Here is a 14,846-nt window from a genome sequence, read left to right as displayed (position 1 = left end):
AATGAGTGGACTTTGAGTAAAACAGATTACCCTCCCTAGTGTGAATGGGCCTCATTCAATCAGTTGAAGGCCTTAGTAGAACAAAAACTGACCTCCCCAGAGCAAAAAGTAATTTTGCTAGTAGACTGTCTTTGGATTTGAACTGTAACTCTTCCCTGAGTCACATACAAATATATATATATATATATATATAAATATATATTTATCTTCCCAGCAGCCTTTCTTAGTGGAATACAGAAGTATCATGTGAAGTATAGTCCTGGGAGGCAGTAAGGTGGCAAAAGAATGACAAAAGCAAAAATAGACACCAACCAGTACTGGGATAATGATGTCTATTTGCCATAGGGATTCCCTGAAGAGGTGCTGGAAAACAGCACCTGGCAAGATCTCACTGTAAGAACAAAGCTACATATTATTTCAAATATGCTGAATACTTTTTGTTACTAATAGTGAAATATTTGTTCATTTCATACTTAAGTTTAGCTCTTCCTGCTTAAAGCTCACCTTAAGAAAATTATTTCAAATATATTTTTAAAATGGAAATGTCCTAATTGGCTAGATTTCAGCAGCACTTTAAAACTATTTCTATTTTGGGGGCGCCTGGGTGGTTCAGTTGGTGAAGCATCTGCCTTGGGCTAAGGTCATGATCTCCAGGTCTTGGGATCAAGCCCCATGTAGGGCACTCTCTCAGTGGGGAGTGTGCTTCTCCCTCTGCCTCTTCCCCAACCAGTATACATTCTCTGTCTCTCTGTCTCTCTGTCTCTCTCTCTTTCTGCCATGTGAGAACACGGTGAAAATGTGGTCCTTATGAAAGCCAGGAAAGGGCTCTTATCAGAACCCACCCATGCTGGCACCCTGTTCTTGGACTTCCAGCCTCTAGAATTTATGTTGTTTAAGCCCCTCAGTCTGGTATTTTGTTATGGCAGCCCAAAGTGACTAAGATAAATATATTGTCATTAAAAACGACATATTAAACTAGAGTAACAAAAAATTCTAATACAATCACTTTCTTCATACTTTCGTATTATAGTACAGTATTTGTTTATACCCATGGATATTTTTAACATAGATGCTCATCATAAAGGTGCCCACACTTAAAGGCATTTTCCTTGTACTAGCACTGGGTAAATCAAGTAAGTGCATGCCTTACAATTGCAACAAGCTCTTTTTAAGTATAATTTTATGAACATGTAGAACCCAAAGATATATGGTAACCTATAAATTTAATTTATCTTAACTCAGTAAAATTTTATGATCACAGAAAATAATATGATGAATAAAAAAATCCATATATGCCCTGGATGGTATCATATGCTAACATTTGCATAAATGGTATATGTCAGCTCCATTTACATAAATGGTTTAGATAAATTGTGACTATTACTACCATTAAGTGTATTAATAGTTTGTCTTGTGGCAATTTTAATGAAGTGTGTTTGCAGTTGGTGCCTTCAAATCATGGCTCTTATTACTATTCTTTCAAAGCATGTTTAAGTATCTCTCTACCCTTAAAACAGAACCCAATTGACACAGTAAGTTTCAAAACCCTTTTAAAAGTATGTATTAGTAGAAGTTCCCCTTTGATGGCAGAGGCATAGAATTGGAAATTCTAGCAACTTGCTTCCCACAGGTTTTAGGCAAATAAGGAATAACAGTTTCTGAAAGTCTTTGCGTACCAGCTGAGCTGGGAGCCCTTCCTGACAAGTTACTGCTATCATGCCCAGCCAAGTTTATGCTGCAGAGAGGTACGTGGCAATTAGGTGTGGGCTGGTCTCTCATTAAGCTTGGCTAAGGTTACAGTTCTTGGCCACACTGCTTGTTCTACCCTTAGCTTTGACCTAAGGTCACCAACTCCCTGTTATTCCACATTTGCATAATGAGTGACATACCCATCAGTAATAGACTTGAGACTGTGAAACAGACAGATTGCACAGGGAACATCCATTCTTGTAAATATTACATCTTAGTGTTAAAAGGGCTACAGACTGGTGTTTGTGAGAAGATACAGGAAGAAAGGGGTTTGATTCAGAAATTAGTCTTCAAATTAAAGAGTCGAAACAGTGTGTGTGTCTGTGTGTGAAAGAGAGGGTAACAGAAAGGGTTTTTTATGTATTCTAATTTTCTGTTTCTGGATAGGAGGGGAAGATAGCAGCAAATCATGAATAGTGAATAGGTATTTACCTCATCTCTTAGGTCTTCCAAGAAAGATATCACAGTCTTTCTATACGACACATACATTATATTAATCTCCAACTGACCCCATGCATTTTGACAACTGCTAACAACCCATAAAACTCTTGACTAAAAATTGTCATGTTTTGCAACTTTATTACGAAGCTACACAATATTGGAACATAGCTAGAAACTCACAACTAGGTATTCTTTTGAGAGCATCTTCTACTTCACCCTGCTATATCCGGACAAGTGGGGAACTTTTTCTACCATATTTCTGTATATTTTCTATATATTTTTATCTAATCTTCTCAATATGCTACTTTTTAAAAAGATTTTATTTATTTTTTCATGAAAGACACAGAGAGAGAGAGAGGCAGAGACATAGGCAGAGGGAGAAGCAGGCTCCATGCAGAAAGCCCAACGTTGAGACTCGATCCCCAGACTCCAAGATCATGCCCTGAGCCAAAGGCAGACACTCAACTGCTGAGCCAACCAGGCATCCCAATATTCTTCTTAGTTTCTAGTTTAAAATGGAGAGCACTTTCTGAACACTAGGCAAAAAAGGAAATATATATATGTATAATATACATATAATATAATATGTAATAATTAGGGAACAAAACACAGTACAATTCACCCTTGCCTTATGCAGCAGAGAACCTTACAGAATTATGCTGGAAGACGTCGATAATTGTATACTATAGACTATACATGTAAGAGGGAGTAGGGGAGTAAATGCAGTATAGAGGTGCTACAGGTTCAATGTGGTTTCATTTATTTCAAAACGGATTGCAGTAATAATAATAGTGTTTTAGAGCTTTTAAAAGCTTTCTTGCACATCATTCCACTTGATTATTTTAACCAAAGTGTAATTTAGGTGCAACGGGTTCTTTTTTTGTCTTGCTTTGGTTTGTTTTTTACAGATGAAGACATTGATTCTCAGGACAGTTTGGTGATCTCTATGAGACACATAAATAACTAGGAGATCTAACTGGAATAAGAGTCCTCTTAGTAAGTCATGTCCTGTTTGTTCCTACTACTGCTCTATGGAATTCGATGGGAAGTGACCAAACATTTCTGACTGGTTCACATTATTCTATCTATAGGAAGAGGTTACCTTTGGTGGTTTATTATCAAATATGGGGTTTGCTTTAGGAGATAAATTGCTTACTGGATTAAATAATTCTACAGTTTTAGAGATACTTTCAAGAATTTAAAATGATATTTAATTATTCTATGCTTCAGGTCCATTAGTAAAAACCTAAAGAATGGGAGAAACTTCAAAAAACAAAGGGAGTAAAATGGTGGTAATAAATCATAATTACATAGAGAACATGAATACATACACAGATAGTCTACTAGTTTATGTAAGTTGGGATTTTTTCTCTCTCCTTCTGTATGCTGTTCTTTCTCCCAGATCCTGGTCGAATGCCTTATTTTTAAAGGTTTCAGAATAATTACAGAGGCTTTCTCGTGACTTGAAGAATACAGTTGGCAGCACTTGCTGGAACACCTGTTCAGAGCACATCCAGGTTCTCAGAGCCACTCTCCTGGGAACTGATTTCAGTCTTTGCTTGTTGGGGGAGGCTTCCTGCTGTGAACTCTGAGAAAATCTCTGACATTCAATTGCAGGGCACTTGTTCCTTGATGATATTGTTGTTATTGTTTTCTGTTTTAGTAACATCTTCCTCCATTAGTGTTTCATAAAGTCAAAACCAGAATCATATTCAGATGCCCGTGTCTTCAGCTCAATCCAACTGAAGCAGCTTCAAGTCATTCCCAAGACTCTGAAACTGCTTAGGAAGAAAAGACAAAGGAATATATGGGCATTTTATTTCTAATTCACCTTCTTAAAAGAAACATTTCTTTCTTTCCTTCCTTTCTTCCCTTCTTCTCTTCTTTCCTTCCTTCCTTACATCTTTCCTTTTCTCTCTCTCTCTCCCTCTCTCTCTCTCTCTTTCTTTCTTTCTTCCAAAAGAATAGTACTTTAACTAAATAATACTTATAAGGTACTACTTTGGACTTCATATGTTTTTCTGAAGACGGTCACCTCCTCCTATTCCCACAGATGAGCCTATAACTCATCTCTAGTTTGCTGAGTACTCACAGAGTCTGTCCTGTATGAGGTCTGTGGTTTGTGTCGCTCTTCCTGTCTTTTCATTTGGAAGCTATTATTGTGAATCCCTCTCAGTCTCCATTTGACACAAAAGTTTTTCTCCTTCATTTCAAAGCCCCTTATGAAAATATGGTGAGAAAGAATGTTTCTTTCCCCTCTGGTTGATGCGGGTGCTGATGAGGTTGCTACTGCTGATACTTCTAAACTTTCAGTGGCATGTGACAGGCACTGTATCAACATCATATTTAATTTAAGATAATCCTGTGAAATAGAGGTCATTGTGACCACACTGTAGGTGAAGAAACTGATAGGGAACCAATTTTCCATGGTCACCCAGGCAATAAGTGGCAGAAACAGGTATTAAAAACCAAAATTCTCTGGAACCAAAACTGTGTTCTTTATATTTACATTATTTCAACTAGGAAACCCTGCTCCATCAAGGCAAGTTTCTGAATGCTCACCAGATGAGTCAGAACCAGCTAAGCTCTACTATCACGTCACTCAAAGACTTAAGTTGACAGAGGCTCCTTCACAGCACATAACTTTTCCATGACTAAGGCAGGGAAAAGGGAGGTGGCAAGGTATATATTACCTCTGAGAGCTTCCACCTAGATCTGCTTTATGTTACTATATTTAATGGGGAGAAGCAAGTCCCATGGCCACTCTTGTCTTCCTTCAGGGGTATGGAGAATTGTAAATTGACATATACCTAGAGGGAAAGCAGAGCTAGAATATTTGTTTAAAAAAATTCTTTATGATACCCATCAGGCTTTGTTTAAGTGTTTTGTCAAAAAGCAACTTGTTTCTGAAACTCTTACAATACTTGCCAGAAAAGTTCTTTTATTTCATTTAGTAAGTTCCTAATGTTTACTATATTTGGGAAATCTTTTCAGACTAATCGGGTAAGTGGAGGCTGGTTTATGGATTTCTACATTAGTCATGTTGGGTCCTACCTGTAATATGCACAACTCTGACAATTTCCTTATTTGAATAATGAAAACCTTAGGACTTAACTTGTAGCTAGAAGGTAAGAATAATCTGAAAAACATAAAAGTGGCTAATGTGGGGCCAGGCACACAGTAGGCAAATGGTGAATATCAGAATAGATCCCTAATTCGATTCTTCTTTTCTTTCTTTCTTTTTCTATGTTTTATCTTGCAAAAGGTTAAAGATCATGAGAATTTTTCTTGAATTCCAGTTTGATGACTTTTATTACATGAACAGCTGATCTTCTCTGAATGTCACTTTCTAAAGTCCCCTCTAGGCTCCAACATTTTTTGTGAATTTAAGAAAATTTACATCACTGAAGAAAAATAACCAAATTGTGATCTTTACTGAAGTCCTTTCAACTGCAATAAATCTCTACAGAAATGAAAACAGGGCATATAATGCATAGAATCTAATGTGGGTCTTCTATTTACTGAGTGGTCACCTCTTCTTGGACAAGCCATTGAGCCCCACTAACAGCACAGTTTTCCCATCCCATGAGGCATGAAGTAGAAAAAAGTTTCAATACCAGTTGTAAAAAGTCAATTAAATGTCTTCAATTTCTGGGAAATAAAGTGTGAAATTAATGCTTCAGCATGAGGTTGAGCAGTCAAATGCTACTGGATTTTACTTATATACATACAGAGGAAGAGACATTCTCTCATATACTCCTTCATCCAAGATCTTCATATTTCACTTTGTTCAAAAGTTTCCATGTCATCCACACCCACATCAGAAAACAGGGTGGAATATATATGAGCATGATACAAATTGTGCTACCTATAGGTATGGAAGGATGTTTCCATATATCTATTATTTACACACCTATTTAGTAAAATGTCAGAATCATTCTAATTACATTTAGTAACTTTGCAGGTGGTCATTACTAGAAAGCTGTTCTTTTACAATGAGGATTCAGGACTCTTTGTGGTGGGACTCTTCACTAAGTCTAAAGCTCTACAAATTGAATATTCTGCATTTGGTAAACAATCAGCGAATTAGCCAATGGTTTGATAGTTGCTTCCAGTATACCTACTAAGGGCAAAATACTGAGTTACTATCTATAGAAAATGGTCTAATTGAGAATATAAAGGGGATACATGGAGGAAAAGAAAAATCTAATAATTATTTTTCACATGATACAAAATTTTAAATAACTTATTTTCAAGGGACAGGAAAATGAATGATTCCAACAAAATAAGCTGTTAATATCCAGAGTAACAGAGGAGCATTTGATGGTTTGGAACACCAAAAGGAGTTAGTGACCTCTGAACCAGGTTTTTGAGAATGTGGATGGTGGTGTAAATGGTGAGAGATTAACCAATGAATGATGGCAGCAACCATAACAGCTTCTATCAGTTCTCCCTAACATAACACTGAGTAACATTCCTTTTGTTTTTAGTTCAGCTAAGACACGTATTTTAGAAGTTATTTTTACTAAGTAATTTAAAAGAGAGAGTAAAATAAAACTAAGAAGTGTAGAAACTGGTTCTCAATGGCAAATCTGGCTTTAGGTTCCACTAGTACCTAATTGAAGTCCCTGTAAGCTCTGCCACTCAGCAATCAGATTTTCTCCAGCTCCATTTGTGCAAAGATAATGAGTTGCTACATGTGAGTTGGTTCCAATGCTAGGATGACAGAGTCCTTAGTCCTTCCTAGAAGTTGTTTCTGGCTGTGGTTGAGGATGTCGGTCATTCTTTCTGCTTTTGGTGTCCTCAGGTTCTCTTTGATATATATTGGTTCACATGTGGTCTCAGGACACAATTTGTTGACTGGGCAATTTGTTGACTGGGCTCTCAATTGAAATGTCTCGCATATACTTTTCAGAGTTTTTGTTTTGTTTTGTTTGATGTGTTCCCATCAGCATTTTGTTAAGGGTAGTTCCACACTTCAGCAGAGCTAGAATTCGAAGTTTCCATTAGCCTTTGTTCTTTCATTTTTGCAAAACAGGTGGTTGTTATCTTACCTCATGCAGATCTGCATTCCTTCAGGGCATTTATAACACTTGATGCAAAGTTTGTGCTTAATCAATGTTTGTTGAATAATTGATAAGAAAAAAATTGACTGATATGTCTTGACTCTAGGAATCATCTAGTCTTCTGTCCTATAAGTAACCAGTCCTACTCCTTGCCCAGATTTTGTTTTGAGGAGTTATTTTTTTCAGATTCTTCTCATGGGATCTTTTTTGTTTAGAATATTATCACTACCACCTCCAGTTTATAAAAAATACTTGTAAAATATAGGAAATATAGAAAGCAATTTCTGCAAGGAAGAGAAGATAAATGGCATAGTAAATAAAGCCTTGCCAATCTTCAAAACTGAACCGCAATGGTAGATGTAGATCCGTCAGAGGACAGGATCCCTTTCTGCAGCCCTACTGGAGGACATAACAATTTCCCCAACTGTAGCATAGAAGTCAATCAATTCAGACCCACTAGTTGCAAACTTATAGGGGCAGGGAATATATCACCTTCTTCTGTCATTCTTAGCAGTGTATCACAAAGGATAATAAACACAATATGAGAGATCAGAAAAAAATGTGCAGGATAGGCAGGATTATTATTATTATACAGTATATCATTATACATAATTTCTAAAATTCATCTTCAATAGGCAAGTTAGGGGACAAGGCAGAGGAAGGTGCTTTCAGTACAACCCCCTTTAACACCCCCCCACCCTCAACAGCCTCCTCTTTATCTTTCTCTCCTTTTGTTCAATCACCAAGAAAACAGGCCAATCAATGCTGGGTAAATCAGTGGCTATGTTATTGATTTTCTTCCCGTTTGCCATAAACTACTGGTGCCACATGACATAGCATTGTGATAGAAAATGTATATAAATACATAGTGGGAAAAAGAATCAGCTATAAATACTAAAATGTATACATGGTTATTTAATATAGTCTGATCTATTTAATGGCATTTTCTTTAGTGTTTTTTTTTGTGTGTGTGGCGGGGGAGGGGGGTAGAAAATAACAAATAGTTTCAGAAACTTGAACACTCAAATGTCAAAATTTTCCAAATGGCTGTTCACTCATATCTGGGTACACGAAGATACTATAGTATAAAAAAAAATACAACTCTCTTGTACTTATTAGAAAATGAAAAAAGGAATTATGTGATATCCAGGATATGAGAGATTCCCAGAGAGATGTCCCTGCCCTTAATGAGAAATCACAGAGAAGGCTGCCATCGCTTGCCTGGACGCCTGGGCTTATCAGCAGGTCTCAGAGTTTAGGCCTCTGCGATATTGAGTGAAGATTATAAGCCAGATGGGCCACAAATTCTGTCAAGCCTTCTTGGCAGCTGCTCTCATTACAAAAGCCAGCCAGCCTTTTCCAAAAATAAGAATGTGAAGCAAATTGGGCTTATAGACCCTTATAATGCAATTGCACGCAGAGATAGGGGCCTGAGCGGGCAGGCAGAAATATTATTGATGGCTGGTGAAAACAGGGAATAAGATGTTATTAAGGCAACTCAGAGATAGATATCGATAGCTAATATAAAGCCTTTATTGGTTTACAGGCTCTAGGAAAAAGGGTTCACAGCTTCGACCCTTTACTTTGCTTTTAATTTCACTGGAGGTACAAAGTTTATGAATAAAACATATCTTCACTCATGATTCTGATATTAGTCACTACTTTCTTTGTCCCTTGTTCACCAGAAGCAAGCAACATACACTAACGACATGAACCTTAAAGGCTTTTACTGAGGAAGAGAATTTTGGGTGTGTGTGTTGGAATGAGAAGAGACCATTTTCTAGACACCCTGAAGTTCAAAGAAAATAATGAATTGCATTTAAAAGAAAATTCCTAGAACAAAAATGTTATAACATCCAAAACAGCCTGTGTGATAAAAGATAAAGGAACCTGCATGACACAGTAACTCAAGTGAGGAGGGTCATGTTCTCTATGTGTCCGACTTAATAATTGGGGAAATACGGTTCTAAAATGATACTGACTTGAAAATCAGGGATCAGATGAAAGAATTATTACTTTCTTCAGATTTTGCATATTACAAGTGGGACTGATCCTTGGTACCCAACTGCAAAGCATCACCATGATGGTGACAGTTTTGCTCAGTTTCTTCCATTCTAATAGAAAATAATAGCTAAACTGCATATAAAACTGACTGAACTAATCAACCACCCATTTGATGGGCTATTATGCAATCACTACACTTTATTTCAAAGTATTTATAAAATCAAGGGTGATACAACCCAGTTTGTATTACAATTAGTTAGCAATAGAACTCGATTTGCACAATTCCTCTGCCTTTAGCCTCCTCCACTCCCATGAATGCAGAAAGCACAGGATGGCATGTTTTGCTTATGTCTCTAACCCACTTAATGTACTGAATTAGAATCTATATAATCTGAAAGGGTGTTTTTTTCCCTGGTGCATGCATCTTGTGAGGTCATGAATACATTTTTCAATCAAAAAGCTACTTGCTCATTTCACAGACCAACCAGCACTACAGTGGTGTCACTGAGGACCTATTCTTCACACACTTTTAAGTTTAAATCCAGACCATTTGTGGGCTTATGAGCGGCTGCCTGATATATCACATATCAACTCTAAGAATATCTAATAGCATGTTATATTATGTGAAGAACACACAAGAACTTTAAGAAATTATTTAGGTAATAACAAGCACTGGGTTGGCTAGACTGACAGAGCTAAAATCTATTTCTAGAACAGGTCATTTTTTAAAACTTTTCAAACAAGTCATTAGACTCATGTAAGCAGAGATTTGTGATATCTAAATGACTGTTCTTTGAGGAATATTTCAATTATCTTGGGTTACTGTGGTTATCAAATGGACCCTTCAGAAATCTTGGGTTCTCTGATTATATAATAATGGTTATTAAAACTGTAAAAAAACAGAGGCAAATGCAATGCATCTGTCAAGCTTATATCAATAACCATTTCATTTTTATTCTGTATGCTTGAGAATCAAATAATTCTGAGTAGCTACCCAATATTGTTTGTAATAATTTTGCATACTTAATCTAGACTCTACTGATAGTTTGAAAACTCTTTGAAGAAGAGAGTTATAACTTCAAATTTTTTTAATTTTTAAAATTTTTGTCTTTTTAGCATGACTTGATGCTATTGCATATATTTAACAGGTAGAGAACAGGTGTCCTAGTGTTTGTTCATTGTCACATACATTTCTTTAATGGAAGTCTCCACATGGAAGATATTTTAAGATATTGACCATAAGCCCATTTAGCATCATCTGGTGTTAGAATGATTTGTATTTCTTTTTCTCCCATCTACTGATTCTGCTCACCCAGCCTCAGTCTTTAGTAAAATAAATCCACAAAAATAATTATAACACCATATGCATCTTCTAAAAGGGTGCAAGGCTGTAGTGGAAGAAAAGGAGGGTATCAGATAAAAAAAAAAAAAAGATCACATATACTAGGAGAAGGTAGTTCAACATTTTTTTCTTTGCAATACAGACTTAGGAATGGCAAAAAATTACAATCAAAATTGCCATGGCATCACATACAAGCCAATAGAGAAAGACCTTTTGTTCTGACAGTTGCTCTATTTCAACTCCTACAGGCCCCAGGGACACTGAAATGATGCCTTCTTGCTCTATGGCCTCATTTCTACGTCTTATAGTGTCTATGTCCACAGGGCCACTCAAGGGCATAAGATTATTTTGGTGCCTTTCTGCTCTCTGCTGTCAGGTCTTCTTAGCATCAACCCTAACATTGCCTGTGAATTGGCAATTGGCATACAAGAGTGAGAGCTCAGAGGTTCACAGCAAACAGATTACTGAAGTACTGAGTAAGAAGAAACAAGGAATATTCTTCTGTGCTCCCTGTTCTTACTAGTGTTGCCTAATTCTTTAATCATGTTGAAATTTGATCATATATCCTAGGACAGAATCACCCAATTCTGGCATTCTTCTTCTTCTTCTTCTTTTTTTTTTTTCCCACCAAAGACAAAGGTTAAGCTTCACCAAATAGGGAAAGGAATTAGCTTCTCTTGATCAAATACTATTAAATTAGACACTATTCTAGTTACTTTTCATATGTAATTGCTTAGCAAATATAACCTAAATTTCTTAAACCACACATCTAATCCTTTATTTTCAAAGTGAGTATCCAAATTTTCTAACAAATGTTTCTTGAAGTCTCCATTGCTCATATTCAGAAGACATCACTGCATCCAAATCCAGTATAATAGTTCTGAGGTTTTCTTAACTTATTACTGTTATTTTAAACTAAAAAAAAGTGCTTGAAGTGCTTTTCACATTTGACTAAAATGGAACCTACCTTTCTCAATGTACAAAATAAGGTTGTTTCTTCATTTCTTTAGAAAGATATCAATGATGAAAATAAGAATCTTAGACAAGAACAAAAGGGTATGAAAGAAATAGACATTCTAAGTTACTTTAGATACATAGTAATATTTTAAAAGGAAAAAGAAAAGAACTTCCAAAACACTATAATATTTTCTCATTAGTTGTTGCAAAATGAATGAGAAGATCGAGTGATTACCTCTATGTACTCTTGAAAAAAATTAATGAAGGAGAAGATAGGTTTCTCTATGAATTTTGATCCAGAGCAGAGTCTTTTGGTTATTCCCCAAAAATATTCCATCGAGAATTCTGGCTTTATTTTGGCACAGTAAGAATATGTCTGCTCCCTCTCCTTCTACACCCTCAAAACAAATGAAAACCACAGGAAAAATGAGCATCTTTGTAATGAATTTAAGAGTCATCTGTAATTCCAAATCAGTGTAGGAGAAAGGGCTACCACAAGCCTTGCACTGCCTGGATTGGTGGGGCAAGATGCTATGAGAGGCTACCTATAACTGTGTATCCCCAAAAGAGCTGACGAAAAGAACATTCTTTTCAGAAAACAGTAAAATGCAGTGACTGGAAGAACATCTCTGTCTTGGAAATAAGGGATTTAGGGGTACACAGGCTGATTGCTGAAAATTCTTGGGGCCTCACTTGGCACTATAGAAGAGCTGAGGAAGAAAGACACAACATAACAATATGATATTCTTGAATACCTTGCCGTTTTTACAGGGGGGTTTTGTGAGGACCCTTCCAGCTGCCACACTTGGTTATTGAAGAGAAGTTGTAAACCTATTCTCTCTTTCTGCCTCTGTCTCTGCCAGTCTCCAATCTTCTCATACATGCAGTCAGACACATGCATAGACAGACCTGGCTCAGAGGCTCACTGTTCCCTCACCAGACATCAGGCCCAGGAAGAATGACCTTTATGCCAAGAGTTGTGAATACTTACAGGACCTCTACAAAGGACAGGAATTCAATCCATTGAAAACAAATGAGAACAAGAATTGAAACATTTCCACAGAGCAGATAAATTTGTGAAGACATATTTTGAAAAAAACTGGAAGATTTTTAACAAAACAAATACCCTCTGTGAAACAAACTCTTGAAGAAGATACAAATGATTTTAAGAACAAAATACTAAGACAGTATAAATAGATTTAATAACTAGAAAGGTATGGGAAAAAATAAAATTAAGAATATATTAGAAGCTACAATATAGGAGAATGACTACTATTAAAAAACACAGCCAAGGGCATGAAAGTAAGCTGGAAAAGGGGATTAAAAGTAAATCAAATTTTTAAAAAAGGTTGAAAGAATTTGTGATATAAAGCTAGATATGAATACAGGAAAAATAAAGGATTATATATATAATTGATGTCCTGGTAGAAGGGCAACCAATGAATGAGAAAAAAAAAAGATATAATTCAAGAAAATTTTAAGAAGAAAAGTAAAGACTAAAAATATGCCAGTTGAAAAGGAAAATTATGTCCCAGGGAAACCTGGTACGTATCACCCTGGAAATATATATATATATATATTTATATATATATATATTTATATATATATATATTTAATATATATTAGTAATATAACTGGACTTTAATGGTAAAGAAAGAAACCTAAGGGCATATAAGACAAAACAATTTAAAAAATCAATTTAATCTGTAAAGACAGAAACAGTTGCCTGGCTGCAACTGGCTGCAAACCTCTCCTTACATTCAAAGGTAGAGCTATTATTATCTATATTATCTATATTTTCTTTTCAGAAATTACATTGTTTGTGCCTTCTTTTCAGCCAGAACTATCACATAGGTTCAGTCAACTGATAGATATTTTCAAACTTTAGTCATTAAATCTTATTAAAGAACTAAAAAATAAATGTTTATCCAACCAAGAAGTAAACAGCAAAACACGTAAAAGGACAGATGGTGAACAGAGAATTCATTTAAAAGTAACAAGAAAGTGGGAACAACTGCCTGCTCCTGATTCAGGACCTCTTACTTGTTCATGAATTTTCCAAGGCCAAGTACATGTATTTTGGGGTCAGAGCTTTCTAGTCTTGTATTCACATGTGGTCATGGATTTTAAATTTTGCAATCAAACGACATTTTGGCTACAATAGACAGGACACTTTGGTCTCTACTTCAGTTTCCCTTTCTATTATATTTCCCCTTCCATTGGAAAAGCCATGGACATTATTTGGACCAGCTAAAGGAAAACTGATCTTCGAATATTTTTAGTTGGAGTTTAATGTGATATATTCATGTGATTCATTGTCATTTCCACAGACTATGGTAGAACTGTCTTACTCCCACCACTCAGTGTCAAGTTAAAATGTTGTAAAGCTAAAGGTCTTTTGTCAAGGTAAGTGCTTAAGCACCCAGAAGTGTGTGAGTAGCAAAAGAGGACAAGTTTTGAAAAAGATGGGGGCTGGGCCTAGTTCCTGAAAAATCTTTTCAATCATCAAACATTTTTTCACCATCACCTAGTCAAAAAACTGCATGTTTTCTCATAAAGCATACACAACTATAAATGCACTATGTTCATTTTTAACATTTTTTATGGGAATTATGTGAAAGAGAAACCCTGTTCATATAGAGCATTATCTATATCAATGCTAAATTGGTAAACCTGTTTGTGTGGGAACTCAGATGCTGGACTGTGTCCTAGTGTACACAGTGACATATATTGCCCTTATCACTAAGGGCTCCAGATGAAATTGTGTGGAAAATGGCCACTGGTGCAGCACATAAAACACAAACAAAACATGGATTAATAAGAGACTTTATTATTTCAGAGTGCTTAATCACAGCGCAAGAAAATGTAAATGCTCTAAAATCGTACAGCTTATTATGAAAGATAACCTGATAAAGATCATCCTAAATTTTATAAGTATATAATATAAATTTGCATACCATTACCAAAAACAAATTATGAAGCTGCCAAAAACTTTTTTAGCTATAAAAATATCATTTGATCATTCTAGAAAAGAGATGAATTATATTTTGGTTGATATTATAGAAAATACTATAAAATCAATGTCACATGAAAAGGTGGTCAAAATACGTAGCCAAAAAATAAAAGAACAAATGTATTATGAAGATTTGTCTGACTGTTAATAAAAATATACAATGTCCCTAGATTTTGGGAAGCTAAGTTGTTCAAGCTCTGGGACCTATGAAACTGAGATCTGTCCCTGGCTTAGAGAAAAATATATCTTACATAATATAAATGAAAGCAATGTA

General features: G+C 35.8%; 1 long non-coding RNA gene across 4 annotated transcripts in view; it reads left to right on the top strand.

Annotated features, from left to right (window-relative positions):
* The window catches only part of LOC144315670 (uncharacterized), a 49,120-nt gene that overhangs the window by 27,698 nt on the left and 6,576 nt on the right, over nt 1-14,846 (top strand). The window lies entirely within an intron of this gene.

Source organism: Canis aureus, chromosome 6, assembly GCF_053574225.1.
Source record: "Canis aureus isolate CA01 chromosome 6, VMU_Caureus_v.1.0, whole genome shotgun sequence".
In the NCBI taxonomy this organism is placed as follows: Eukaryota; Metazoa; Chordata; class Mammalia; order Carnivora; family Canidae; genus Canis; species Canis aureus.
This window is presented reverse-complemented; position numbering and strand designations above follow the sequence as displayed.